General features: G+C 40.9%; 1 protein-coding gene and 1 long non-coding RNA gene across 2 annotated transcripts in view; one reads left to right on the top strand and one right to left on the bottom strand.

The window, feature by feature from the left end:
• LOC310825373 (uncharacterized protein) overlaps positions 1–12,621 on the top strand; it is a 105,471-nt gene extending 92,850 nt beyond the window's left edge. The window contains exons 9-11 of the mRNA XM_083698834.1: positions 2,537–2,635; positions 11,864–12,018; positions 12,402–12,621. The gene's annotated coding sequence lies outside the window, so the exon portion shown is untranslated. The remainder of the gene's footprint in view (positions 1–2,536; positions 2,636–11,863; positions 12,019–12,401) is intronic.
• Positions 12,622–16,410: 3,789 nt separating this feature from the next.
• Positions 16,411–18,911, bottom strand: LOC310825426. The gene is made up of 2 exons (XR_014555306.1): positions 16,794–18,911; positions 16,411–16,763 (listed from the first exon to the last, which is right to left on the bottom strand). It is a non-coding gene; the product is annotated as an uncharacterized lncRNA (long non-coding RNA).
• Between the last annotated feature and the right edge of the window lie 8,608 nt (positions 18,912–27,519).

Below are 27,519 nucleotides of genomic sequence, written 5' to 3'. Positions count from 1 at the left end.
GACCGTGGCATGGAGTGGAAATTTGACCGTGGCATGGAGTGATTTGTCAGTCCTCAAAAGCAGGAAATAAAAGCTTACAGATGTATCCTGCTTAAGATGTTTCTAGCTGGCACCTAAGAGACAATCACCTCAGTTGCAAATGAGGATCTCTAAAGAATTCCAGAACTGGCTTACCGCAGCTGGAAAAGTTCCCTACTTAGTTGACATCTGCCTCACCCTCTGAAGGAGGGCTCACTCAGAGAAGGGCATCAGCAGATGAAGTTAAAGTGAAGGCAGGTTGCCATAGTAGTAGATACCTTCTCAGGCATCTTATCAAAGTGTCTGCTGTTTAACTAAGCTCCAGGCTTTCCTTGCTACTTCCAGAGTATTCAGACATGGCTTTATTTTCTTTTTACGCTCCGCGACAGCAACAGTGGGGGACAACTTTAAACACTGACTAATTTCAGTTTCAAAGCATTGCTTTGAACAAAACATGTTTAAATGCATGTTTAATTTTCCCTGGTTAACATATACAAATAGTTTTCTTGTTTCAACCCTTTAAATAATTGAAGGAAGTGTTGTTGTTTTAAAAAATTGTACACATACATACACACACACACACACACACACACACCTATACACACACACAGCACCAGACAGTCCCAGTTTATTTGAAAGCCTCAACTTCAGTTACTGAAACAATGCTCAGTCTTCACATTCCTTTTAATAAGTGTGGTCTGTTAACCCTTTCTGTCTTCTAAAATGGCATCATGCTGGAGGGTTGAAAAAGTACAGTTTGGTTGTCTGTTGCTCTGAATGCATTGGTCTTAGGCAGAGGAAATGTGGAAAGATATGGAAATCTCTTTCCTATTCAAGTGGAAACTATTTAGTGAGATTTGAGGCAGGTTCCATAAACATAATGTGGCAGATGAAGTCACAGAATCATACTTTGAAAAGTCCATTACAAATGTCTTGCAGCAATTGAACAGTGAATACTGATTTTGCGTGGTACGGCTGCAAGACAAATGACTCTGTAGTGAAAGAAAATCTAATGTTAATTAATCTTCATCAAGGTTTAGTGGATGATAGAATTTATGTGTTGTACATCTTACTGGATTGAAATTGCATGAGGAGAAGAAAGCCTGGCTATAATTCTGATGCTGCCATGTTGATTGCAAGTCATTTGGATAGGTTAACATTGAACAAATTTAATAGATTTTTTTATAAAAAAAATCCAGCCCTGCTAACAGCAAAGAGTACATTAAATCAAGGGGCATAGTTTTAAGAACTACCACTTTAAATAACTACCACTTTCAGATCCAAATTGTTGAACCCCTTCCTGTATGGTAAATTCCAATTCCTTCCAAAACAAGTTTAATACTATTATACATTCATGACTACATTGGGGCTTATTCCCAAGTAAAGCGTGCCTAGTATTTCAGTCAGAACCTAACCCTACGCAGGGGACAATTGGAAAAGCAGAGCAACCTCCACATCCAAAGCCCTGGAGACTCCAGCCAGTCGTGGCAGAAGGTGGGAAGGCTCTGTTCTCTTCCAAGCTGGTGCAATAGAGAAGCTTGAAACAGGCCCCTCACCCAGTGGCGTAGCGTGGGGGGTGCAGGGGGTGCCGTCCGCACCGGGCGCAACATCTGGGGGTTAGGGTTAGGGGGCGCAAATCCATGGGTTAGGGGGCGCAAATTACTTGCCTTGCCCCGGGTGCTGACAACCCACGCTACGCCACTGCCCTCACCTGAAAACAGAATGGCATAAGATACAGAAGATCCTTGTCTTACTTAGCTCTGGCCCACCTGTGAAACCCTCTGTAGCCTCCTGTTTGCTTGGGTAGAGATCAGGCCACGGTGGCAGGGAAGCTCCTCCCCTCAGTGCTTCGTATCTCTGTTGATGAAAGCCAACAGAGATGTGTCTGTGCTTCGATCTAACCTCCCCCAGCCTCCACATCAGGGGTGTTAGGGTTGCTCCCATAATCTATGTAAATGGTCTGGAATTTAGATAAATACAATTTACTTGCTAAATTTAATCTGATTTTTAAATTCTTAGGAGCACTGAGTTTATTCTCACATCATATGCCAAATGAACATGAGACGTGCAAATCAGATTTATCTGTGATCTGTTTTATCATAATGCAGACTTTTAAGATTCATAAAATTCTCAGATTTTTTCTTGAGAAGACAGGATATACGGTATGTTGACTGTCTGCCATGCCTCTCCTTTGTCTGTCTTTCGATAGCAAGTCAATAAAAATGATTAGAGTTCGCACCTCACAAAATGTACGCCCTTAAACCATGAAGCTATAATACTGTGAAGGATTTTTTCCCCCTGACCTTTTCAAATTACGTCCAACCATCTGGGGAATTTCTCAGTGACTAGAGGTAATAAGGTTCAATCCTTTTTTGCTAGTTGGCTTCAAATTCAGCTCTTCGCAAGCCTTAATTTATCTATTCTTTTTATCTCGACCTTGGCATCTTTTCAATACTGTAATCCATGCATCTAATCTTGGTTGTGTTTCTCTTCCCACACCCCCTTCTTCCCCACTCAGGTTTTGCTGTACAATCAAACTGTGAAAACTACAGCCATGAAAGACCCTCCATTTATTACATTCTCCAAAAATGTGATATTAGCATGGGAGGCTAAGCTGGTATGTTGCCTTTTGAGAGGCGTTTGTTGAATTTAATTAGTTTTTAGATTTCATCTCCAACCTGCATCTCAATTCTTTGCCATCCTGGGTGATTTATGCTTCAGTTGCTTTCATTCTATAAAACTTTCTAAACTTAGCTGTGCTGTTGCACTCTGCGGATTATTAAGAAGTTGGGGCGAGGTGCTGGTGGGGTGAATGAGTTTAAAAGTTATTTGTGTTAAATTGATTTCCCTTTAGTTATCAAACGTGATAGACACAATGGCCCGGTAAATAAGTGAGTCACCCAAGTGAAACACACAAACAGACAGCTGCTCTAGCCTTTTCTTTTCTTTTTAAGCTTCAATGAATAGAATAGAATAGAATAGAAACTGGAAGTTAAGAAGACATTTACCAAAAAAGGTACAGAAGTCCCTGGAAGTTCTTAAGATAATAAAAGCTTACTTTGTGTTTTATCTAGCCAATATTCTTGCATTTCAGTTCAGAGATCTGTGCATGTAATCATCGGTCTGCAGTATGTACATTGCTGATGCTAAATTAGACACCCATTCCCACTTTGAGGCTCACTGGCCATGATGGCTGCGTTCTCCATCCAGTGCAGCATCCTGTTCGCACAGTAGGAAACCTGCAAGTAGGTTATGAGCTCAATGGGACTCTTCCCACTTGTGTTCCCCAGCAACTGGTATTCAGAGACACACCACCTCTGATACTAGAGAATAAAGGTAAAAAAGGTAAAGGACCCCTGGACGGTTAAGTCCAGTCAAAGGCGACTATGGGGTGCGGCGCTCATCTCGCTTCAGGCCAAGAGAGCCGGCGTTTGTCCACAGACAGCTTTCCGGGTCACGTGGTCAGCATGACTAAAATGCTTCTGGCACGATGGGACACCATGACAAGTGCCAAAGTGCACAGAAATGCCACTTACCTTCCCGCCGCAACAGTACCTATTTACCTACTTGCATTCACGTGTTTTCAAACTGCTAGGTTGGCAGAAGCTGGGACAGAGCAAGAGGAGCTCACCCCATTGCATGGTTTCGAACCACCGACCTTCCGATCAGCAAGCCCAAGAGGCTCAGTGATTTAGGCCCCAGCACCCTTTTACCTTACTAGAGTACATTGCCATCATGCAGCCACTGATAACCAACCTTATCATCTATGAACTTGTCCAATCTGCTTTTAAAGTCATCCAAGATGGTGACCATTACTACATGTTGTAGTAGCTAGTTCTGAGTTCTGCCTAAACATACTTCATCTCTTGTCACCAGCATTTCCCTTAAACTTGTTTGGGCAAGACTTCAATTTTCTGAAGTAGTCCTTCGTGCCTCAAATTATTTCCTTGCCTCTCCTTGTTGACCATGCTGGCATCCTCTTGGCCTTAGTTGTATCTTTGCCCATCTGTGATATACATTGTAGCTTAGCTTCTATTTATCGTGGTTTGAATAATCCTCAAACTTTTTTGGGGGGAGGGGGAGATTATACTTTCTTGCTTTTCCCTTTCAGCTTCCTTGTTATTAATCCCCTCAGTTTTGAATCTTTTGAAATCAAATGTGACAGGATTGGACACTCACATCCCACAAATATTGAATTCGACAGTTCTGTGGTCACTGTTTCTAATAGGTTCAACAGCACTTGCACTTAATACCAGGCAAACTGCTAGCACCATATTGGACCCAAATATGTATACAATCCAGCCAAACATAAGCCTTTTAAAATCTGATTGATCTCAGTCAGTGAAACTGAAATCAATAGGCTTAGAAGTGTTCCGTTTGTTTCTATTAGCACAGCCAGACATCCCTTTCATTCATCACAGCAGCATCTGCGTGACAAAGTTTCCATGGATTAGGCCATTGCACAGTTAGCCCTTGCTATCCACTTGTGGTTCTTGACAGGAAATGATACACATGTGTATGTTATGTTTCCTTCACATCCTCTCTTCTGAATGTGGAGAAATGATGTTGATTCAGAAAATATCTAGAAGCCCCATAATACATTCCTGTCACTGAAAATGTGAACAACCTGACTTGTTGAACCAGATATGTGACTCCTACTGCTTTGTCACTTATTAATGGCTTAAGAAAAAAGGGCTGTTTGTTAGATCTGGATTGTGTTGAGCTCGGGTTGTGGCTGACCGAGGCAGGTTGCAAGGCAAAAGTGGAGAGAGAACAAGGTAAAATCAATCGCTGGCCAGCAAGAGCAGGATTTCCTTGCTCTGATCAAAAAGGAAGCCTGACCCCGTGGCTTCTGTAGTACTTGGAGAATGCTATGTGACTAGCTATAGCTTATTGTAATAAAGAGACTTCCGTGCTTGTGAGACATTGCCTTTCCTATGTGTAACAATTACAGTGCAAATGATGACGGTGATGATGACAGGCAAAATCTAGTTGGTGCAACTCTACATTGCCTTCAGCCAATGTGATATTATGCAAGAGTTGTTGTGCTCAGGACCTGCTTTTAGGATTCCCGTAGGCATCTGGTTAGCCGCTGTGAGAGTAGGATGTTGGAATCGATGGGCAATTGGCCTGATCTAGAAGACTCTTCTGTTTTGTGTTCTTAATTAATTGCAGCAAAATCATGATTTCTGGAAGATGTATTCTATTCCACAGGGGTGGCGCATCCCATTTTACTGCTTGAGGTGAAATAGGAAGTGCCGTCCCTCCCTGTCGCCACTACCACCTCACCTGCTACACTGCCTCTACCACCAGTTCTCTGTTGGCTGAAGAGGTGGCGGGGCAAGAGGAGATGCCACTTCGTGGTTGGACTGGGTCTGCTACTCCAACCCTGCCAGGGACATCGGTGTGTCAAATCAGATTTGTGAGCAAACGAAGCTACCACAGGCAGTCCATTGGTCCTGGTAGCTTAAAATAAGTGTTGTTAGCTCTGGGTCTTAGGTGCCAAGCCCTGGATCTTCTGCCCCTTTCACCCATACTTTAAAAAAAAATCCACACATTTTAATAACTTTGCTTACAGAGTAGTTGGGGACTTTGGCGGATTCCAGTTCCAGTGAGATTCCATACACCTTCTCTCTTAATTTTCCCAGAAGCATAGTATATATTTATGCAAACGTGTGTTATGGGTCTGTGTCCCAAGTCTTTTAAGCACCTACTAACATCCCTGAAACTTGGTATTGTGCACTGTGACAGGCAGCAGCTCTCCAATGTTCTGAAACAAAAAATAACCCTTTTGAGGTATATTATCAGAAATCCTAGCTCTCTGATCTTCATCATGCCTACACTGCAATGTGCATGCATACCCCATTAAACCTTTGATATGCATCCTTATTCAAAAAGAACCACAGTCATTGCACAAAACAGGTTGCACTTTGCCAAATCTGGAGTGAAGTCATTTTTAAATTATTTTGTACTATAATTTTTAAAGGTGTCTTCAATGGTTTAATTCATCACCTTTTATGTCAATTGGTATTGATTGCCTTGTTCAGTTAGGCATGTCCACAGTGTACTTCTTAGCTCGTTTTTAAATTAGACCACCCACGTGCTATTACTTATTCCTTTGACCTCTTGCACCAGCACACAGGTGCTGAGACTGGGGGTGTCTATGATGTTTCACTGGCACTAAAGACCAGGTACACTGTCAGCATTTCAAAACACAACATTACCTGGCACAGTTGTTAGCGACCACGCTTTAAGACTTTCATTTCGATGTAAGCTCATTTCCAAAATCATTGTCTTTCTTAATGAGCCTGATCTTTCATAAAACACAAAGAATATCATCAAGTAACCGTGTTCAAAAGGTAAATGGTCCATGTTTGCTCATGCTGTCTTCTTTCATGATAATTTCTTTATAGTCCAAAGTGTGTTACCCTGTTTTAAAAAAATGAGCATTGCCACAGAGGAAATGAAGTGTCCAATTATCTTCCTTAGCGAACCGTGACTGCAGATTTCTGTGTCTTTGTCCCCTTTTGTCTGAAGAATAAGTCTTTCCTCCACTGAGATTGCTGTAATCACGTATTTGGGTGGAATGAAATAAGATACCTGGTATCTTAGCAAGGAGGGGTCTTAGCTCAGTGGCAGAGCTTTGCAGACAGAAGGTCCATGGTTCAATTCTTTGTATGTCCTGATTTAGTTGGAAGAGACCTTTGTATGAAATCCTACAGAGCTGATGCCAATCAGCATAGACAGCATTGAGCACTCCTAGGTTATAATATTCAATATGATCCCACATCATATTTGGATCACTCCAGCTACAGAAACAGGTGTTTCTTCCACTTGCCATGCAGTACCCATTTCCAATGCTAGGTTGAGCTCTAGAAGAAAAAGAGCATTAATAAAAGTAATAAAAGAAATGGATGTGTGGGGAGCAACTTTGGTCACCTCTTAGCAGCCACAACTAGTTCCCTACATAACTTGAGCTTCTAAGGCAGAAGCTGTGACTTCCAGGCAGATTCAGCCCCAGCAACTCTCTGTTTAGAAATAAAGCAGCACTAAGGGAAAGCTAAATGGTATAAGCATGGCATATCCTGCAAGTACAGCAGCTAAAGCAGTCTCCTTCCTTGTTTAACAGCTGTCACTGCTCTGCTAAAGTGTGCTGGCTTTAATTCAACACATTTGAAACTTCTTTAGCTATAATGAAATCCCATTTCTAAAATGATGTCTGCACGGGAAGTTCCTTCACTCCTTGCCCAATGCTTTCATGCTACCAGAAATGTGGTGTCCCATAAGTGTAGTGGAATGTAAGGGTCTATATAGGAAGCTGCCTTATATTGAGTCAGACCACTGGTCAGTCCAACGCAGGGTTATGTAAACTAAATGGAAGCAAGTCTCCAGGCTTTCAGACAGGGATCTCTCTCATCCCTACCTGGAGATGCTGGGGATTTGGGGATGGAAAACTGTTATGTACTAACCTTGGATCCTAGAACAATAGGCAAGTAGGATCCTAGAATGCAACAACTGATTGGCCTGAGGCTTGGGGGGTAATTCAATCACTGTTTTACAAGCTGCAATAAAGAGCATGAAATCACTACAGGACTCCGAGTATATTTCAGAAACCCAGGCCCTTCTGCATGCAAAGCAGATGCTCTGTCACTCAGCTATAGCCCTTCCCCAGAGCTGCATGGCTTGCATTCAAGTGGCCGCAAGTTCAGTCCCCATCACCTCCATTTAAAATGATTATAGGAAGCAGTACTGGGACAACTGGCCCAGGACCCAGCACCAATAGTTGGGCTTAGTATTAGGGGAGTGGACCACTGCTCAGTGGCACATACTTTGCATGTATATGCTCCCAGATTCAGAGCTCACTTAAAGAATCTCAGGGCCAGGAAACACATCTGCATGAGTTTATTTATAGTAAGCCTGCAACTTACATGGGGGTTATGTTCCAGGAATCACACCTAAAGCCAAAATTGTGTATAGTCAGCACCCATTGGGTTCATTGACAGCCAGGATTGCCAAAGTAATTTCCCCTAGAACTCTACCCACTTTCTGTCCCCTTTTAATTTTTTTAATATTTATTTACACACGTGTAAAGCTGAATGGGAACAAGTTAAATGTGAGTACGATGCCGGCTTACTGTATAATAGTTTTATACAACCCTTCATTAAATTTGATTCTAAGGTGGTTTACAACATTTAAATTGCTAAAAGTATAATCCACAGTGAAATCAGATTTTAAAACTACTTCAGATGCTGTGGTGAATAAAGAGCAGGTGCCATAATAAGGCAGGTGCGGAGAACTGCCTTCAGCCCAAAGATTGCATTTTCCTATGGTCAACCTTTGACGTGGAGCACATGTCACTGGTGGGTGGGGCTCAAGGCAAAAGTGGGAGGCTGTATTTGACCCCCGGGTCTTAGGTTCCCCACTCCTGTGTTAAGGGGCTGCAAGACTCTTTTTAGGAGGTTTGAGGACCCTTGAACCAATGGTCTTACTTAGCCTTAGGTAGCCTTATATGTTTAGGAAATCAGTGCTTGCCTTGTTGCATGAACAGTTTTCAACCAAGTGAAATCTACCACCATCTGCCTTGTGAACTACTGGGGAGATTGCTGCAAGGGCATCATATTTCTGTGTCACATACCTAATAATAATAATAATAATAATAATAATAATAATAATAATAATATTTATACCCCACCCATCTGGCTGGGTTTCCCCAGCCACAGCCCCTGTCTGCTATAGTCTTCCTGCACCAGTAGATAATGACTTACTTGGAATTTCCAAAAACTACTATTACACCTACAAACCTCACAAAAGCACCCTTGTGGTGCCAGCAAATACACATTGCGCAGATATTTGGGCTGCCAGATATACATCTTCTACTGCTCTTTATGTGGAACAATTTAGTCATCTTAGGACTCTGGCCCATGCAATTGGCTTGCCCATCTAATAAAAACAACTTACACCCACTGTTTTCTACCCATAACCTAAGAATAAAGAGGCCTCTTTGCAGCAGCACGTTTGAATGTCATTGTAATGTCACCACTGTTAGCTGCATTTATGTATCTTTTTACAAGGATGTGCTTTGGGAGAAAATGCAGACAGCATCACTTATAATAGATGGCTCATTTGTAATTCTGCAAGCAATAAATCCAAAGTAATGTTATAATTTTGAATTCAGACAAGATTTCTGGACTGTGCCACACTACTAGAGCTGTGTTTTTTTTAACTACACATTTTTAATATTCAGAATTACATTTAAATAATAATGCTTCAGGTAAGAACTGCCTTAATAATTTGAACTCTCCCTCCACTCTTGCTTTTTTTAAAGCACCGAAGGCATTGAAACTGAACTTGAAATTATAGAAGGGATAGCACCTTTATTCATTCCTGCAATTTCTGACATCTCAGTTTGAACATTGCCTTTCATTGCATGAGGGGAAGTCTAAATATATGATCCGTTGATACTAATATTTTGCATTAAAGTCTTAGTATTTTATAACAAAATGTATAATTCCACTGTTGTTAGAGTGATATCCTTTGTGCGTAGTAAAGTGAAGTATCCAAAACCACTTTTGCATTACTAGAATTTAGTTTTGCAGTCAGTGCCTGGCGTGCTCTGGTCCATGGGGTCACGAAGAGTCGGACACGACTAAATGACTAAACAACAACAACAACAACATATGTGTCATTAAGTAGGATTGCCATATGTCTGGGAAAACGTGCATATGTCCTCTTTTGGGGGGGCCAATGTGCCCCCAGGTGGATTTTTACATTTTAAAATGTACTTACGGGACCGCCTCTCCTGGTATGCCCTGCGGAGGATCTTACGGTCCGCAAATAATAATATTTTGGAGGTCCCAGGCCCCAAGGAGGTTAAACTGGCCTCAACTAGGGCCAAGGCCCTTTCAGCTTTGGCCCCAGCCTGGTGGAACGCTCTGTTGAAGGAGACCAGGGCCCTGCGGGACTTGAAATCCTTCTGCAGGGCCTGCAAGATGGAGCTGTTCTGGCTGGCCTTCAGTCCGGACCCAGTTTGACCCCCCCCCCCTCTATGGGACTCTGTACATTACCTCTTTGCACCTTTTATCGGCTCATGTGGTGTAGTGGTTAAGAGTGGTAGATTCATAATCTGGGGAACCGGGTTTGCGTCCCCGCTCCTCCACATGCAGCTGCTGGGTGACCTTGGGCCAGTCACACTTCTCCGAAGTCTCTCAGCCCCACTCACCTCACAGAGTGTTTGTTGTGGGGGAGGAAGGGAAAGGAGAATGTTAGCCGCTTTGAGACTCCTTTGGGTAGTGATAAAGCGGGATATCAAATCCAAACTCTTCTTCTTCTTCTTCTTCATGTGGGACCAACATGGCTAGCTGGCCCTGATATATACTTGAGGTTCCCAACCCCTATGGTTGTAATTTCATGGACAGGCATTTAATTTTATCCTGATTCTAATTTTTAAGCTGTATTTTAATCAATTGTTAAAATCAATAAATCAGTAATCAATAAATCACTTGAGGGGGCTGTCCCCCCAAAGTTGAAGTGCATTGCCATTAAAATGGTGTGTGAGAGCTGCATTTTGTTATCAGTTATGTGGAGCAGGGCTTACCTTCCATATTTTATTCACGTTGGCACCTCTGTAACACAGCATCTCAGTCCTCAGAGTTTTGGAGACCCTTAATGGAAGAGCTGTTTTGACTAAATGATGCAAGTTGGCTTTGTCTGAAAATTCTGCGCAGCAGAATCATTAAATGAACATGAGCATAGAAAGTTCACATCCTTTCACCAAAGCATCCTGAATTAAAACTACATTGAAGTGCTCAGCAATTTAAGAAATCAGTATTTTAATTGCATTGTTTAACCAATTAACTCAGCCTCAGTGTTTAATAATGTATTTTAGGAAATAGTAAGTGAGACTTGTGGGCATAGGGTGGTATATAAATTCAATAAATAATTATGATAATAAATCCAATAACTGGTATTTTTTTCTCCTTCTTTGCTGTGTAGTGGAATAGTATTCCATTTGTTCTAATTTACTTGCATACATGGATCTAGAGAGAAATCAGAGGCAATTATTACCAATAGATAATGCTAAAACACTTACCGTACTACTAAGAAATTCTAGAATATATATAAAATCCTTGAAAATTAATAATAACAATAGAGCTATATTTTTGAATGAAAAGGTTATGATGACATCATAACCAACTACTCATGATAGTCTGAGTTGTTAATGAAAATCCAAACCTAGCCATCCATACACCTATTCAGGATATTTATTTGTTTTTATAGCTGCATCTCTATTGTCTGGTGCTATTTCCGAAGATTAGTCCATCCAATCATCATAATCAGTCATCTATTTTCCTACAGCAAAAAGAAAATACTGTATTTCTTTTTTTATTGAAAATACTGTTTTATCGAACAAAAAGAAAATTATGTTTGCATTGGCAAACAGACAACAACAAAACCTTAGGAGATTGCTTGGCATTGCAAATTAATAGTGGAAAAACAGAAGAATTATAATTAGAAAGGAAAATAACTTTCCTTTTTCATATACTTTGCGCATTTGGGCGGGGGAAGTGTGTGTGTGTGTGTGTATGTGTGTGTCCCTCACCAGCTTCTTAGAAAATAATGCAATTCAGGCTGAGGAGAATTACCGCCTAGCAGATTCTATTTATCTGTAGCTTAAAAAGCAGCTGCGTTTTTGTAAAAACCAATGAATGTGGCAGTCCTACTTAAAGGTAGAAGAAAAAGAACACCCCTTGTTTTGTAATAAGGGGATTTTCAATTTAAAAGCGAGAGAGGGCCTGTTGTGTGAAGTATGGTTATTACATTCATTGTATTCTATCTCACCCACCAGGAGGCTAATAATGAAGGAGTCAGTAAAGGAGGCCAGTGCCATGGGGGTTATCTCACAGTCCCAGATGATGGCTAAGTTGAAGAAGGCAGAATCGCTTTTGGATGACATTCAGGTCTGAATGATGATTTAGAGAAGAAAAGGCTATTCTTCCCAAGGTAAACAGTCCATTTCATCTGTCGGCTGTATATATTGGTCTAAAATATGTTTATATAGATATCTGTAAAATTTACTTTTATCACTTTCAGGGGTTTTTTCTTTCCGTGTGACAGTGAGCTTTCAGCAATGTATTTCTGAGACAAAAGATGCAATACGGACTCAGCCACACCTAAAGGGAAGCTTTGAAAGAATTGCCAGGTTCACTTTTAATAATGAGATAAAAAATTGCCCACATGGAGTCAGCAGAAAATGAAGCAGTGGCAGGCCTGCTGCAAATAATTCCAGCAAGGGCCAAGAGACTAGTTGAAAAATGACTTCATGAGGTGAATATCCTTAGTTCTTACTTACGGTTTTGTAACCATGCAATCATTTTCTCTTTTAGGAGCCATGAATGAAAGCATATTTCAGCACAAGCGCATCTCCACGCTAAATGGCCCTCTGAACATTTGTCATTTGTGTTGAGTCCGCTGACAGACCAGCTATCCTTATTGCTGTTATTTATGACAACTAGTTTAATATATGTAAATAGGCACAAATAGCCGTCAAAAGGCTCCCAGAGTGGGAGACGTAATAAATGTGTGTGTCTGAAGCATCTATGTGAATGTGTGTCCGTGTCTTTGTTTGTCTCCTTGCTTCCTTGTGGCAATTTTGTCATCCTTCGTAGCTTACATTTTTCAAAGGGAGGTGCTTAGAGATGCACATTGTGGTTTCAATTCTTCCCAAAACAAGTTAAATATATGAGCATATTTAACTTGGGTTCTGTAACTAAACTTTAATTTCCAATACATGTATGCTTAAGAGGACACAACTGGCATACATGGTGATATGTTAAGCATTACTCTCTGGGCCCCTCCAACAAATGAATAATCAGTTTTCAGTGCAAACTAAGCTTGAGAATCAATCTATCATTGGGTCGTAGCCACTTTTGCTTTATTTTGCCCCATAAACAAACACATAATCAAAAGAAGTTTTCTGAAATATCTAACCCCAAACCTTTTTGTCAGTGCTATTCATTTTCTTTTTTTCTTTTATCAGACATGCAGCCTTCCCTTTTAAAAAATGGAAAAATTGGAGTCTGGGCTTCCTCCCTGCTGAACGTCTTGTAGCTCTTTGCTTCCTCATTTTCATTTCAGGCTGTCAGCCAACAAGGGAGTGCAGCTGAGACAAACAATTTCCTTCTTCCACAAATAAAGGCTGCCATGCAATGCAAAAAGCACTGAAAGAAAACTTTCAACCCAAGGCTGTGTTTCTTAAGAAGACTCCCAAGAATGAAAGGATTGATCTGGCCCCAAGCCAATTTTCTTACGTGAATTTTGTTTGGCTAAGCAACAGCACAATAGTGGGGGGAGGAAAAACCCTCTCTACTCCTCTCTTTCCTACCTTGCCAAAAAAGAAAAAAGAAAAAGTTTCATGACTCTGTTTCCCACATATCGGAGCCATGTGATATCACCATGCCAACCTAGCATTAATCTTCCCCAAAATTACTGTTTCAAAAGAAACAAGGCCGCAGCTTAACTTGCAACGCCCTGAAATTCAAACCTGAATTAGGAACAGTGGGCATAATTAGGCCAAACTTTAACCATGTCCTGCTGATTTCGATGAAAAAGTTAATTATGTGCTTCTGTTTCTCCTGTTTATAGCAAAGGGTTTAGAAGTACTTAACTTGGACTGGATTTGGCCCATTTTTCCTCTTATTTCCGAAAGACTGGTTGTCAAAAGAAGATAGGCAAGAATTTTTTTTTAAGTACAGGGACTATCATCTGTAGTCTCACAGAACTAGCCATGTGCAACAACCACTGGGCATAAGGCAGTTGCATATCATAAAAAAGACACATCCAACCAATTGACTGGGTTACAGATGAACATCACAATAAAGGTGCAGATGTATAGGCAGATGGGCATTGCAATCCTCCTAGAGTGAGCATAAGGAGGCTTATTTCTTGTTGGATTGAGTCAGCTATGAAAGGGAGAGATGATTAAGGCTGCTTGAGTTGTGTATGTCAACATACATGAAGCGGCATTTAACATAATTGAACATGCTTGTTTTGTATTGATATTAGTGTTATAGTATATTTTTATCCCAATATGATATTGTATTTGTTGCCATTGCCCCCACAACCTGAGAGATAAAAAGGGAAATGAGTAGCTATTTACATTTTAATATATGTCATTTAAAACTCACCTAAAACACACTGGAAGGTTTGGGAGTGCATTAATCTGGACCCAATTAGCGTCTTTTTGTCCCTCAAAAGTGCAACCTGAGATTAATGAATATAAACTAGAGTTTCATATACAGTTTTTAAATCATTTGCATGTTTTATGCATGATAATTTAATTTATTTATGCACCTCCTTTCATTTATGGGTTTCACTTATGCTAAGCATAGGGTGCTAGACAAGAATAGGTTTGATAGGCAGCCAGAGAATAGTAATAGGTAAATAAAATAGAGGAGGCTTTCAGTGGTAATCATTAGCTGCAAGTTAAAATTAATCCTAACATCAGGTTTTTTGGGGTTTTTTTTGCTAAGGTTCACATTAGCTATTTTCTTTTATCATATTGATTTTAGCCTTGTGTGGCATATCAGATATTCTTTAGTTTATGAACAAATGTGGAAGCAAATTTATTTTCAAAAGGCTTTGAATTTGTGATAGGTTCTCTTATTGACAATTCAATAACCCTAGAGACTTGTGTTTCAATTTGGCCAATTAGTGGGAATATGAAGACTAGTAATTTCATCTATGTAATACTGTACTGCATTAGTCCCAGGTCCTATGGATTCCTAGCTTGATTTGGAAATAACAGTACACGATCATTTCTTCACTGGCTGATAGAAATGTGACTGTGGTAGGTGGTAGATTAAGTCTGGTTTGGGATATATTTAGATCCAGAGAAAGGTTTGCCTTTCAGTTTGTGGCCTTGAGTTTTGCAGCACTGGTACTGACATCACCATATTACCAGCTTCCTGTTAATCTGAGATGCTTTACTGTGCCTATAGTGATGTTGTCTGTTCTCACCCCAACCCTGAAAGCAAATGGCAACATCAGGAAAATACAGTGGGGAAGGCTGAAAGGATTCTTAAAAGTTTCCAAGGCAATGTCCATAGTTCCCTTGTCTTTTGTACGTGTTCAAAGATGTCTGTTCCAGTGCTATTTTCTGTGGTGTCCTGTCTATTCAGTGGATTCAATGGCTGTGTGTTGTGATTGTCCCCCCCAATCTGTTTAGCTAGCAACCTCTCTGAAGTCTAAATTGCTGTTAATTTGTGATGTAACCATTGTGGAGTGTGTGTTTTTTAATCATTGAAATGCGGTTTTAAAATGTTGAGCAATGTAGCATGAAATTCTCAGTTAGTTTGGAAATGGTTGTGAAATCATGTGAAGAAAATCAGTATTGCTTCTGATCAAGATAAATTCACTTTAGTGTTTTATGGCTTTTTATTCCTATGTGATAGTAATAAAGTCTCATGTAGGGATGGAAGCCATGAAATACATTGTGAAAAATCATCAACTAAGATGAGCCATCAGAATAGAATTGTAGTAGCAGAGCTGCTAACGATTATTGGAAAATGATGTAGTATGTTGTGTTGTTGACTTCCACGCTTGCACTGTTTCTTCATTGCCTCACCCTTAGAGTTTGAAGGATAAGGGAGCTAGTTTCTCACAAGATAATTCATCTTTTGAGCCAGCATCCAAGTCTTATCTTTTAATACATTTTTTAATTTTTTTTAATTAAATACAACACTGTGCATGAAACACTGAATTATGTGAGCTATAAAATAAACAAAACAAATTAAATTCTATTGTTTTATGAGGAGGTCCAGGTTTCTTTACTCCCATACTCAGGAAATGATCCTCTAAACCAGAAGACAAGCTTTAGTCTCAATATTGTGCGCTGGCATGTTTTTTTCTCAAAGTATGTGCTGTTCCTTTTCCTTTCCTGACATGAATTCTGGGAAACTTGCAGGCTGATCCATTAGGGCAGATGGGGAACTGCCCAACCAACCTCAGTCTGCCCATAACCATCCCTCACCTGGCTGCCAGGGGTTGCCACTGGCTGTCAGCTTCCTCCCCCTTAATCTGTGTTCCCTTTGTAGAACTCTGTTCATAATAGGCTCTGATTCCACCTACTGTTGACCTCCCTGCCTTCTGCTCTGTTAGACCCAGTGTGCATGAGTCACCACTGTGGACTAGTATAGTTGTGGGACAGGGGAGCAGTGCCATGGGAAGCAGATGACAACCACATTCCTGTGCTGGTATACATGGTACTCCTTTACAAACATGATTGCAGTGATATGGTACCTCAGCCATGTCACCAGGGCTTCTACACTGCCAAGAGTCTGCCTGGATACACTCTATTTACTCAGCATCATCAGCCTTGTGTATATCATTTTCTTGTTTTTGTTGGTTATTCTGATCACGATGTATTTGGGGGACTATTAAGGAACGGTGTTACAGTGCTATCATTTATTTTATTTTAGCATCTATTATTTCTCTGTCTTTCCTTCCCACAGTTAAATTTAATAAAAACCACTTTTATCATTTTCTATTCCTCTTAAAAACAACAAATCTGACTTTCTCTTTTATCTCCACATCTCTTTCCCTAGTTGACTGTTCTGATGATGCAGCCCCAACAAGAGAAATAAGGGTTATCCACAGCATGGCACACAAAATTTAGGACAAAGTTAAATGACATGCTGAATGCATGATTACAATTGCATGTCAGGGAGAGGTCCTAATCTGCATCAAAACTGGGGCATGGGAGAGAAACTGCCGAGGACATAAATAACAGCTCCCTTCTTTTGGGGGGTGGGGAAGCTACGAATCAGGACAATGACATGGGAGGAAATAACACCACAGTCTCAACTCAGATAAGGGCTTCCTATGACTTCAGTCACATGTGTTGCCTAAGGTTTGTCCCTAGATTAATTTTAAAGTATCACTTGTTTGAATAAAACAATTCACAAGTTTAAAAGTAAACTGAACCACAGTTTGAGGTTGATTACTGTATGAACGACACCTTGTTTTACACATTTATTGGATGAGATTTGATGATAGCAAAGTACTCTGGGGGAGCCATGGTTGCAAAAGCCATAAAATTGTCTTAGGAGTATGATCATGAGTCCTTTAGAGTTGCAGGGTTGATTTGAGTCCTATGAAATGCAGTGGCATTGTTGAGATTCTTCATGTGTCATATTCCGCATGCCTGAGGAAGCACTGGCTGTTTCTCCTTAGAGACAGAAGCTCCTCCTGCAATCAGTTTTTCCACTCCCATCCCACAATGGTGAATGTTAAACAATGACTATCTTTTCCATGTCTGCAACTGCAGAGGGGCCCAGAGCTGTGGAAAGTTTTGGAGGAATGAAGATATTTCCATAAGAGTGGATTAGAAGATTTCATCCCTTTCTACTTACCTTTGTGAAAGTCGAATGTGGAGATTCTCAAGCTGTTTCTTTCTTAATTTAGGGCTACTGGGTCTCAATCAAAAGCTGAGAAGAATTGCTCCTGTTCAGTGGATTGGGTTTTATTTGCAGATGAATGGATGATCTACCACAAACTCAGTACCTAAGGATGCAGTCAAGAGTCTCATCTACTCAAACACTTTGCTGCTCATCTGTGAAGTAGCCTATGTCCATAACAACTAAAACATAATGTTCCTTTGCAACTAGTACACCAACTAATTTGCACTTGGACTTTGTGGCAGAAAATCTACGTGTAACAACACCTGTCCTTTAACTAGTACATGGCATTTTTGTGTGTGTTAAATAATGGGCATGAATACACTAGGTGGACTGACCAGTATGCAGGGAAGGATGGGGAAATGTGAGAAATCACATACACTAATGTATTCTTCCGATTAGTATTATTATTTAAAAATTCTATGCCACCTTTCATCCAAAGCTCACAGCATGGTTTACAACATAAAACCACAAAAATACATACCATAACAACACAATACGCCACACACCTCCTCACATTCCATCTCATCACTAAAAAGGATCTATCAAGCTGGTGAGGTTGAATTCTGACTGTATTTGCTGTTTTCTGCTTTGATACTTTATTGAGGAGATTAAGCTGAATGGTGGGAGATGCAGTGCACAACTTCACAGTAGTACAACGTTACAGTGGAATTCATTTCCACATCATGGGAGTGATGGGCACAAACTTAAAGGGGGTAAATTCATGGACAATAAGCTTATCTATCTATGGCTAGTAGTCATGATGGCTATAGACTATGTCCTGTATATGGCAGTATGCTGCTGAATACCAGGTCCTGGGGAGCACAAATGCTGCTGTATTCATGTCTTTCTTGTGGCTCTCCCATAATCTAGTTCACTGTGGGAAAGTAGATGCTGGACTAGATAGGTCTTTGGTCTGATATTATGTTCTTAGGACTCAGCACATCTTTGGATGAAATATTATCGAAAGAGGCTCAACTTTCAACACTCTGCTACAAGTGCAACATATGCATATGTATAAAAACACCAAAACCAGAAATAGCATGGCAATGCATACTAGTTGAATCAGTAGCACTGTTTCCCATGTCATGACGTAAAAAATGTTTGTTTCACATAATATCAACTCGACATCTTGGAGAATGACAAACATTTATGCCACTGAACTTGGTCTCACTCATACCTGAAAGTAACTTTTTTGCAAATGTTATGGAATAGCTGCATAAAAAAAATAAAAGTTTTGGAAAATGAATCCTGTATAATAATAAATCATTGGGTTTTTATTGACAAGCAGGATGATGTAACAAAACTTTGTGAAGTGCTGTGAATTTCTAAAAAAAACAATTTTACATATACCCCCAAAGCACAAAAAAATTCTCAGTATGACAGAAGCTTCTGAAAATTACCTTGCTGATCGCGTCTAATAAATTTTGCCTGTTCACTACATAATAGAGTTGTGTGTTTTTGTTTTTGTTGTTTAAACTGGTCACATCCATAAAAGATCTGCTCATCACCAGTCAGAAAGTGAAGTTCAGGAATCCTAGCAAAGTCGGATTCTATTTTAAATAGGACTGCTTAATTTTCTAGCAAAACATTTCTTACCCTACTAAAAATCAGATGGTTCTTAATTATTTAAGTGAATGAGGAATTATACAGAAATCCACTGTTGAGCTTTTGTATCTTAAATAGGTCTACCTATTAATTTGTAAAAAAAATTCCTCAAGATGAATGTATTCTTTGTATGTTGAAGCCATATAATAGATTTTGAAAAACATCTGGCATGACCCCTTAAACAGAACTATTTATCTGTGGTGGTGGTGGTTGAGGTTGAGGGGAGTCACAGGACTATAAAGTCATACCCTTAGATTTGTGACTTTTGCACCAGGTACTGAAATACTTAGCTGTTAAATTGACTCTAAGGACCTTCTGCAAGGCTTTTGTGCTTGAAGACTAAGTATGGATGGTCTTAGCCTAATTACATGCATTTCAGCTTCAGCAGTGGTGTAGCGTGGGGGGTGTAGGGGGGGCCGGCCGCACCGGGCGCAACATCTGAAGGTTAGGGTTAGGGGGCGCAAATCCACAGGTTAGGGGGTGCAAATTACTTGCCTTGCCCCGGGTGCTATGGCACTGAGCTTCAGTACTGTTCAATCATAGCTTCATTCCATCCTGTTTTAGTGGATTTTTTTTGTGTGTGCACAAAAGTCCACATTTAATTGTATTTTGTATTTTGTGCACCCTTGTTATATAAAATATGCACTTTTTTAAAAAAAACAACCCACAAGGTACACTTTTTGTATGCAAATGACTCTTTTATCATTCTAGTATGAGACAGGGACAGAACTTGTGATTTCAGATGGTCAAAGCATAAACTTGGCAAATAACAGATCCATTCCATTGTAATTTTACTATCAAGTTCTATAAGGCTGCATCTAGAGCACAGCTTCTTCCATGTATAGTACTACAGTGGTAGTACTATAACAAATAGAAGAGCAATAGCCTAGGACTTTGCTAGAAAGATCACTCTTTTGAACTATGCTCATTACACTGATCATACTCTAGCCGAGACTGCTATATGAACGAGTGCTCTTGACACTTGGAGAACCCTTGGTCTGGCAACACCTTAAGAAGTGATGCTGCACACTACAATTACATTAGGAATGGTCTACAGGTGGTGTGAGGAATACTGCATGCTTCTCTACATGTGGTCCGATTTCACTAGCACGTACAGCTATGCTTTTTTAACAGCACAGTGACTGACTTTGAATGCTACACGATCTTGAATCTTTTGTTCAGTGACTATGGTCCACATTTGCCATGCCTTTTTCCTGCTTTTCCCCTGTTGCATGGCTCTTCGCTGAAAATTAGAGCAATAAATTCATGCAAATGAAATGCATAACTTAGAACAAAACACTTGCAAGTCTCATAAAGTTCAGTGTTGGAGGGTATGGATGCTACCTAACTGTGTCATTTGAGGGATAGCACATTCCTCCACCTGGTCTGAATTCCTGGTGTAACCTTACAGCAGCATGCACTTTTCTACTCTATCCTATGCTCTATCTGAAGTGAGGGCAACTCATTTTCCCCGCAGGGAAGTACAGAGGTTTCAAATGAAAGAGGAGCTTGCATCATTCTCCATTCAAATATTTCGCAGGAAGCACAAACCGAAACACTTCCCTTGCCCTTTCAACACACTGGCCTTAATCCAGAGAAAATTAATTGCCCTTAAATCTCACGGAAATCATTCAGACTGAAGTTAATGATGATTAACTATATCCCACTGATTTAAAATGAGCTTCGGAGTGCCCATTTCCCCCCCCTGGATGGAGATCTGTATGCAATATTCAGATGCACTAAATGCCCATCTAGTCCTGTGGCCAAGCAGGACCTGAGTGCTGTGCAACATCACTCTCCCCACTTAAGATTCCCAGTAATTCCCAGCAATTAGTGGAGGTAGAACACCTTCATCATGGCTAGGATTCAGTCATAACCTTCTCCTCTTTCCATTTGTCTTACCTTCTTTGGAAGCCATCTAAGCTGATGGCCACCACAACTTTATTCTCTGTAGTGTTCTGTGCTCAGACTTCCCTTAAATTGTAGGTCTTGTTCTACTTTTTTCTTTCTGCAGCAACACAATTATAATAACCAAGTGACAGAAGTAAAGTGGAAGGGGGCTGCATGCCATCAAGTCCACAGCATTCCCACAATCCACTAAAATATTTAATCCAGTAAGAGAGAGAGAAAGAGAGAGAGAAAGAGAGAGAGATAATTTCTCTGGGAGCATTTATTCTTGACAAATCCACACTGGCTTATATTCATCAATATGTTGCTAACAAACACTTTAAAAAGCCCACCAGGATAGGAGGCAGTAGTTTCAGTGGAAGTCGAGGTCTGCAAATGGTACATGGTCCTTAGTCTATGGGATCAAGGGCTCTATTCATCTTGATCCTGCTTGCGAGTTCTCACTTTTGTAAGCGCCCCTGTCAGAATAGCTTACAATGTCCCTTCTAGAGGCTTACTTTTCAAAATGAAAGCTGAGCATTCAAGGACATGGGGCTGAAATATCCCTGAGAGGGCATTTCTCATCAAAATTTCATCCAGTTTGTGTACCAAACAAATAAACAAATCTGCGTGTGAAAGATCCAGAAAAGGGAAGGTGTTTTTTAAGACACTGTTGAAAGTGTGTGAAAACCTGTGAGTAATTTAATCCCAGGCTTAATACTGAGGCAAAGGAAAATATGTCTGAGCTGCTCACAGCCCCAGGAGGAAAAGGAATGTGCTGAGAAATTACACTATGCCCACAGTTTATGCTTGGATTTAAGAACTTTTCTCTGGCACCCAATAAAGCATTGACATAACCACAGTGCCTATAATCAAAAGCCGCTTTGGAGATCTTTTGATTGAAAGGTGGTGGACATAAACCTTTCCAATGTATAAATAAATCATACCCATTCGGTTTGGGAAGTGACCTGGATGGATGTTTATAACCTCACGCTTTGCTTCCTCTATTCCACCATGAATACTTCAGTTTCAGGGTTGCTTCTGTAACTGTAGGAAGGTTTGAAGGAGTGGTGTAAAGGGATCAGAGCTCAGCAGATGGTAAAGAGATAAAGTCAGTAGAAACTACACAGAGATTGTCTCCACAGGTAACATATTGCCTCTCATTACTGGTACTCCTTTTCCTGGAGATTCTGCACAACAGAAGAAAATTGGTTGAGGAAATGGGCTATATCCAACTGCTATCAAAGCCAGGAAGTGGCCTAATTATGTAAATTCTGAGTATGTGCAACTGCATCCTTTTTCCAGTTCCTGGGAAAGGTTCGGATATTAAGAAAAGTTGTCTTAATGAATACTCAGCTTGTACAATAAACAACACAAATGATTATTGTTGTTTTATTAATCAATTTCTAAACAATCATCTCAAGGCAATTTACATATGAGGTAGTTAAAAGCACAAAAACAACAAATATATTTAAAACAAGGCTAAAACCTCAACAAATAGACCCATTTATTCAGCTGGGAAAGCCTGTCAGAACAAAAAAAAATTCAGTTGTTTCCAGAAAGTGCAGTTTAGTGGGCACCTGTCATACCTTGACAGGGATGATGTTCCACAAAACAAGAGCAGGCACCCTGAAGCCCTGCTCTGAGATTCTGCAGAGCAGATCTTAGGCTTCTGAGATATTTGGAACTTGCAGGAGACACCCCCCCACCCCACCCCACACAGACCAAAGCAATCTACTGGCTGTATACAGGATAGGATGGTCTCTCAAATAACCTGCCCCTAAGCTGTGTAGGGCTTAATATGCCAACAATTTGAACTTGACCTGGTAGCAGATTCACAGTCAGTGCACATCCTGCAAGCAGGGCGGTTATGTGCTGGTGGTAGTTTGCCCTGGCAAGGAATCTTCTGCATTCTACACTAGCTTCAACCTCCAAACAAACCCACAATGGCAGCCCCACAAATAGAGTGCATTGTAGAAATCCAGCTGTCAGGTCATGAATACCTGGACAACAGTGGTCAAGCTACTTCAGATCAAGAGTTATTTCACCTGGATAGAAGACTGGACAGGCACACAGTAACCCAGTCTAAGTCTTTTCCACCATGGTGAGATGTATTGGGTTTAGGGTCTTAATTATTACTAAGTTTGCACCCAGAGGTGTCAGGTTGTCCCGAAGACTGAGGGGGCCCAGCATGCATTGCATGTGTGTGACATCACACAGATGTCAAGTGTGTGATGTTGTGTTGTCTGGAGGAGGCCATGTACCTTGGAGGAGCCAGGTGCTGGAGCTGCGACATGCCATGCACGTCACATGCACCATGTGACAGGCCCCCTCAATATTAAGGGGCCCAGACCCCCTTTCCACAAATATCAAAGGTGCTAAAGACACCTCAGCTCTCTAAAGTTGGCACACCTGGTGATGCTCATGGCAGAGGCTTCCTGGTTCATAGATCAGATATCTTGGCCACTATGCTACACCTGCATATGTAAGTACATATCGAATGTATACATAATAAATAACATGTATATATCCTATATTTTTGGTCTGCGTTTGGCATTCTGAGTTGCGTGAGAACCCAGGTCCATTACCTCCTGTCACATTCCTTCAACAAGCCTAGCCAGTTTACTACATCGGCCCCAGTTTTGTCTGCTTCGGTTGTGGAATGAATAAGCATTTGAGCCCTAGTGTGGGGAGAGACAGAGAGTAATGGAATGGGTCAGCACCACCTCCTGCCTGACAAATGCGCCTCTGAAGCCTAATTATGGCTCTCTGATCAACCCCACCACAGTGACAGCCGACTCTGCTCTGAGGCAAAGCATCTCCGCAGATGAAACTCGCATGATGCACAGCATATGCCTTCTACCTCTAGTCTTTTTCAGTTTAGCTAATGGATGGTGCCTACAGCTCCGAGCAGCACGAAAGCAGGATGGCAACCTGGGTAACAGAGCAAAACTAAGACAAGGAGAAAACAAATTAATTTAAAAGCAACAGAAACAGAGAGCAAGAAGAACACAGGGGAGAGAGGATGAAATGGTTGTGAAAGTGCTTAGGTACTGCTGGAGAGAAGGAGGCAGGCAGTGGAGAAGTTATACAATAAAGTAAAAGGAAGGCATTATTCTGAGGTTACTGTGTACTTTCATGGCAAGGAGCCCAAGAACAAAGCATCATTTCTGCCCAGGTCTACTTAAGAGCCCTTTCTCAAGTATGGAGAGGTAGGCAATTGCCCGTATCACATTAAACATGTGCATAACAAGTGTTGTGTCCATGTTTGTCTTTATCGTATTGACTTGATCTCATTTTTCACAGAATACACTCTGATTTTATTTGTTCAAGGAAATCGTTCCTGCTGCTGAAAGCAAGTTGCTGAATGATATGCCCTCTGGAGATGAGGTAGGAAACAGCCATACACAAAATGCTATGAAACACTAGTTCTCAACAATAAAGTCTGGATAGACAACTTGCACTCTGGTGTGGCTCATCAAGGAGGCATAAGTCTGAAGTCTTTTGTTCTACATAGAATTGGTGGTGTTCCATTCCAACCAAAGTCAAGCACTATTGAAGTCTCACTAAGGTCATTGAGACAGACTTGTGCGTTTTTTAAATTTGCATACCCTACTGAAATCAATGTGATAGCTAGATGCTATAAACTCTTTCACAGAATTGTGTCTTGGTATATTTGTTTTCAGTCTTCAGTTTCAATAAGCAAGTAAACGTACTGAGAAACCAGCTTTTCCTGCAAAGGGCTGCTGCCTCTATCATATGTTGCGATATATTTGGGTTCATTCTCTTGCATTTTTGGCTTCTTTACCAGAAATCTCCACAGATCTCCCTCTGCAAAAATGGATGCAAAATAAGATTGCCATATGGAATGAAAACTCTGCAGTTGCTGAGGTGTTAGGTCAATACTGCATAGTATTACTGAATACTATGAATACTGAAATAACTTTGACAGAGGAACCATTTGATATCTTAAGAGTTACTCTCTGTTTCCGGAAGTTGTGTATGTGGATCTGCAGTTTGGCTGTTAATTTTTTGTGTGCAACTTTGAGGGTCATAGGAGGGGGAGATGTAATATATATTCAGGGACATGGAGAGGGAAGAATGCACTTTTCTTTGTATTCCCCCCCCCCCCCAGTTCTTTGCCACAGTGGTGGCTGTAATTTTTCCACAATGTCTTCTTGAATGGCACAGCATGCAATGACATAACACAATGGTGCAGTGCAGTTTCAGGTGCAATGTTGGGGGTGGGGGTGGGAATGATGGGCAAGAGAGGCTTCTATGTTTCCCTACAACATTTCACCTTGAATGATGATACATTCAAAGGCATTGTAGAGAAGTCATGGCCACGGGGCTCTTTGCAAGAGCTCTACTGCTGCCACAGTGGCAAAAAATAAAAGAAGAAAACTACAGGTGAAGCTCTCCACTTTTCTGAAAATGGCAGAAAAAATACCCCCCTCTTTTGTGACCTGTGAGTGGGCCTATGGAAGTAGAAGAGGATTTTGTTTTTGTTTTTGCACTGCACTAGTATGGGTGCATATAGAGAATATATTTTGGAACAGTGGCTGAAGCAACTGTGCAAAAGTTTCCATAGTTTGTTTCTAGATGAAATCACAGCTGCAAATAATTTGAAAACTAAATTGCATTTTTACATCAACACTTAGACAGAAAATGAATCATTAAGTAATTGCTATTGTGACACAAGCTTAATGCTTTAGTTGAATTTTTTGGCAATGTTTTAACCTCTTGCTACTCTGAGATTTACCGTATTCTTTAATTTTCTGATTGATTAAATGGATGATTTGACAGTTTGGCAAATCTTTGAAATCACTTTGAAAGGCTTCCTCCTCCCCATTTTTTTGCTCTCTCCAGGATTGGTTGAGCTGCTTCTACAAGCAGAGCTTTCGGATTCCATGAGCAAATGTGGGATTTGCTTCGCACACTTATTTGCAATGTTACATTGTCTGCAAATGCTGCCCCACCCCCACTTACTGTCACATTGGCTAAAATGCAATTTCCTGTTGTTACAGCAAGAGGTACAGAGGAGATTACCTTCGAAAGGCAAGCCTTTCATATTTGCATCACTTAGTGCTGGTGGAAGAATTGAGCTGTATGAAAACTTGTCACTAGGAATGTTCTTAACACTTGACTGCTGGCATTTTCTAAGCAAATGAATGCCTGAGTGGATGTCCGTGTGTGTGCCTGCAATATCCAGGGGGCTAATGACAATCTTTAGCTTCAGTTTTATGTTGTCCACTGTTGTCAGTGAGAGAAGCGGATGACTTAATGCTAAGTATTTATGTAGACAACTTAATGGGCACAGCCGAGATGCTGCCAGCTGGGTTTGGAGGTCATTGGTTTTCACCATCTTGACAACGATGCGTCACCAGAATATATTCAACATCAGGTAACGAGAAGCAGCTGCGGCAGAGAGTGCAGGCTCAAAATATGACTGCAGAGGGCTGGCCTATTAAAAACTTGCAAGAGGTAGATGAGACCTCAATGTGCAACCTGTTTCACTGTGCGGTCCTTATGAGATACACAAACAGACTGCAGCTGTGTAGTGCAGGAACAGATCGTCTCAGAAGCATTAAGGAAAGGAAATGGTGTTAGGGCAAGCAGCCATCTCCTCTTGCTGTTTACGGCTCTGCTGAACCTTTTTGTGTGTAGGTGTGTGGTACCAATAAAGCAGAAGGAGGTAATCAAAGCAGTAAATTCAGAGCAGGCAAGGCCCTGACAGTTTCCAAGCCAGGTTCCCCATTTTCCCTCTTCATTTGCCACAGACATTTCAGAGATGGACAACACAGAGAAAGAAAAGGGTTGGAAGATATAATGGGGCCCTTCTAATTCTCCCTGTCTGCATTTTTCCTCTTTTTCACTCACTTCATCTCCTAAATAGATGCAAACATACTTCTCCTCCCCCCTTTCCCTGCTGGCTGAAGCAAATATTTCTGGCAAGTGAAGGAGTGGAGCTATGGGAAAATCAGAGCATTTGCTAGGCATTTACCTCATACAATTTCCCACCTTGTCATAGGAAATGGAAGGAGGCAGAGGTCTCCTTGGAATATCTTAAAGATTGATTGGCTCTGTTTGTACCAGGGAATGAAGTTTACTATGTATCCTGGATTCAAGGTGTTTAGGAATTGAAACGTCAACAACAAAACCGTGAATTTGACACAGTAGCTAATAGGCTTCCAGTGATAATACTTCAATACCAACATAATGTCTGTAATGCTGGTCAACCCATAAAATTCACACAGGTGCAGTAAATCTGGGTGGTAGTGCCCAGCCATGGGAGTACCCTGGAGAGGTGGGGGAGTGTTTCAAGGGAGCATGAAAGGAGAATGAAGTTAGATTGCTCAAGGTAGAAACAAAGGGATATTGAATGATCACAGAATTGGGTCAAGTGGTGGTAGGGTGCGAGATGCTAAAATGTACAGAGGGGGAAGCAGACTATAGTGAGTTATTAAAACACACATCCTGGACCAATGCACAAGCAGCTGGCCTTCAATGTTCACACTTACCCTAATTTTGTGATAGGAGCACCACAGCAACA

Source organism: Podarcis gaigeae, assembly GCF_964106915.1.
Source record: "Podarcis gaigeae genome assembly, chromosome: 10".
NCBI lineage: Eukaryota > Metazoa > Chordata > Lepidosauria > Squamata > Lacertidae > Podarcis > Podarcis gaigeae.
The sequence above is the reverse complement of the archived record's forward strand: the minus strand, read 5'-3'. Positions and strand labels throughout refer to the sequence as shown.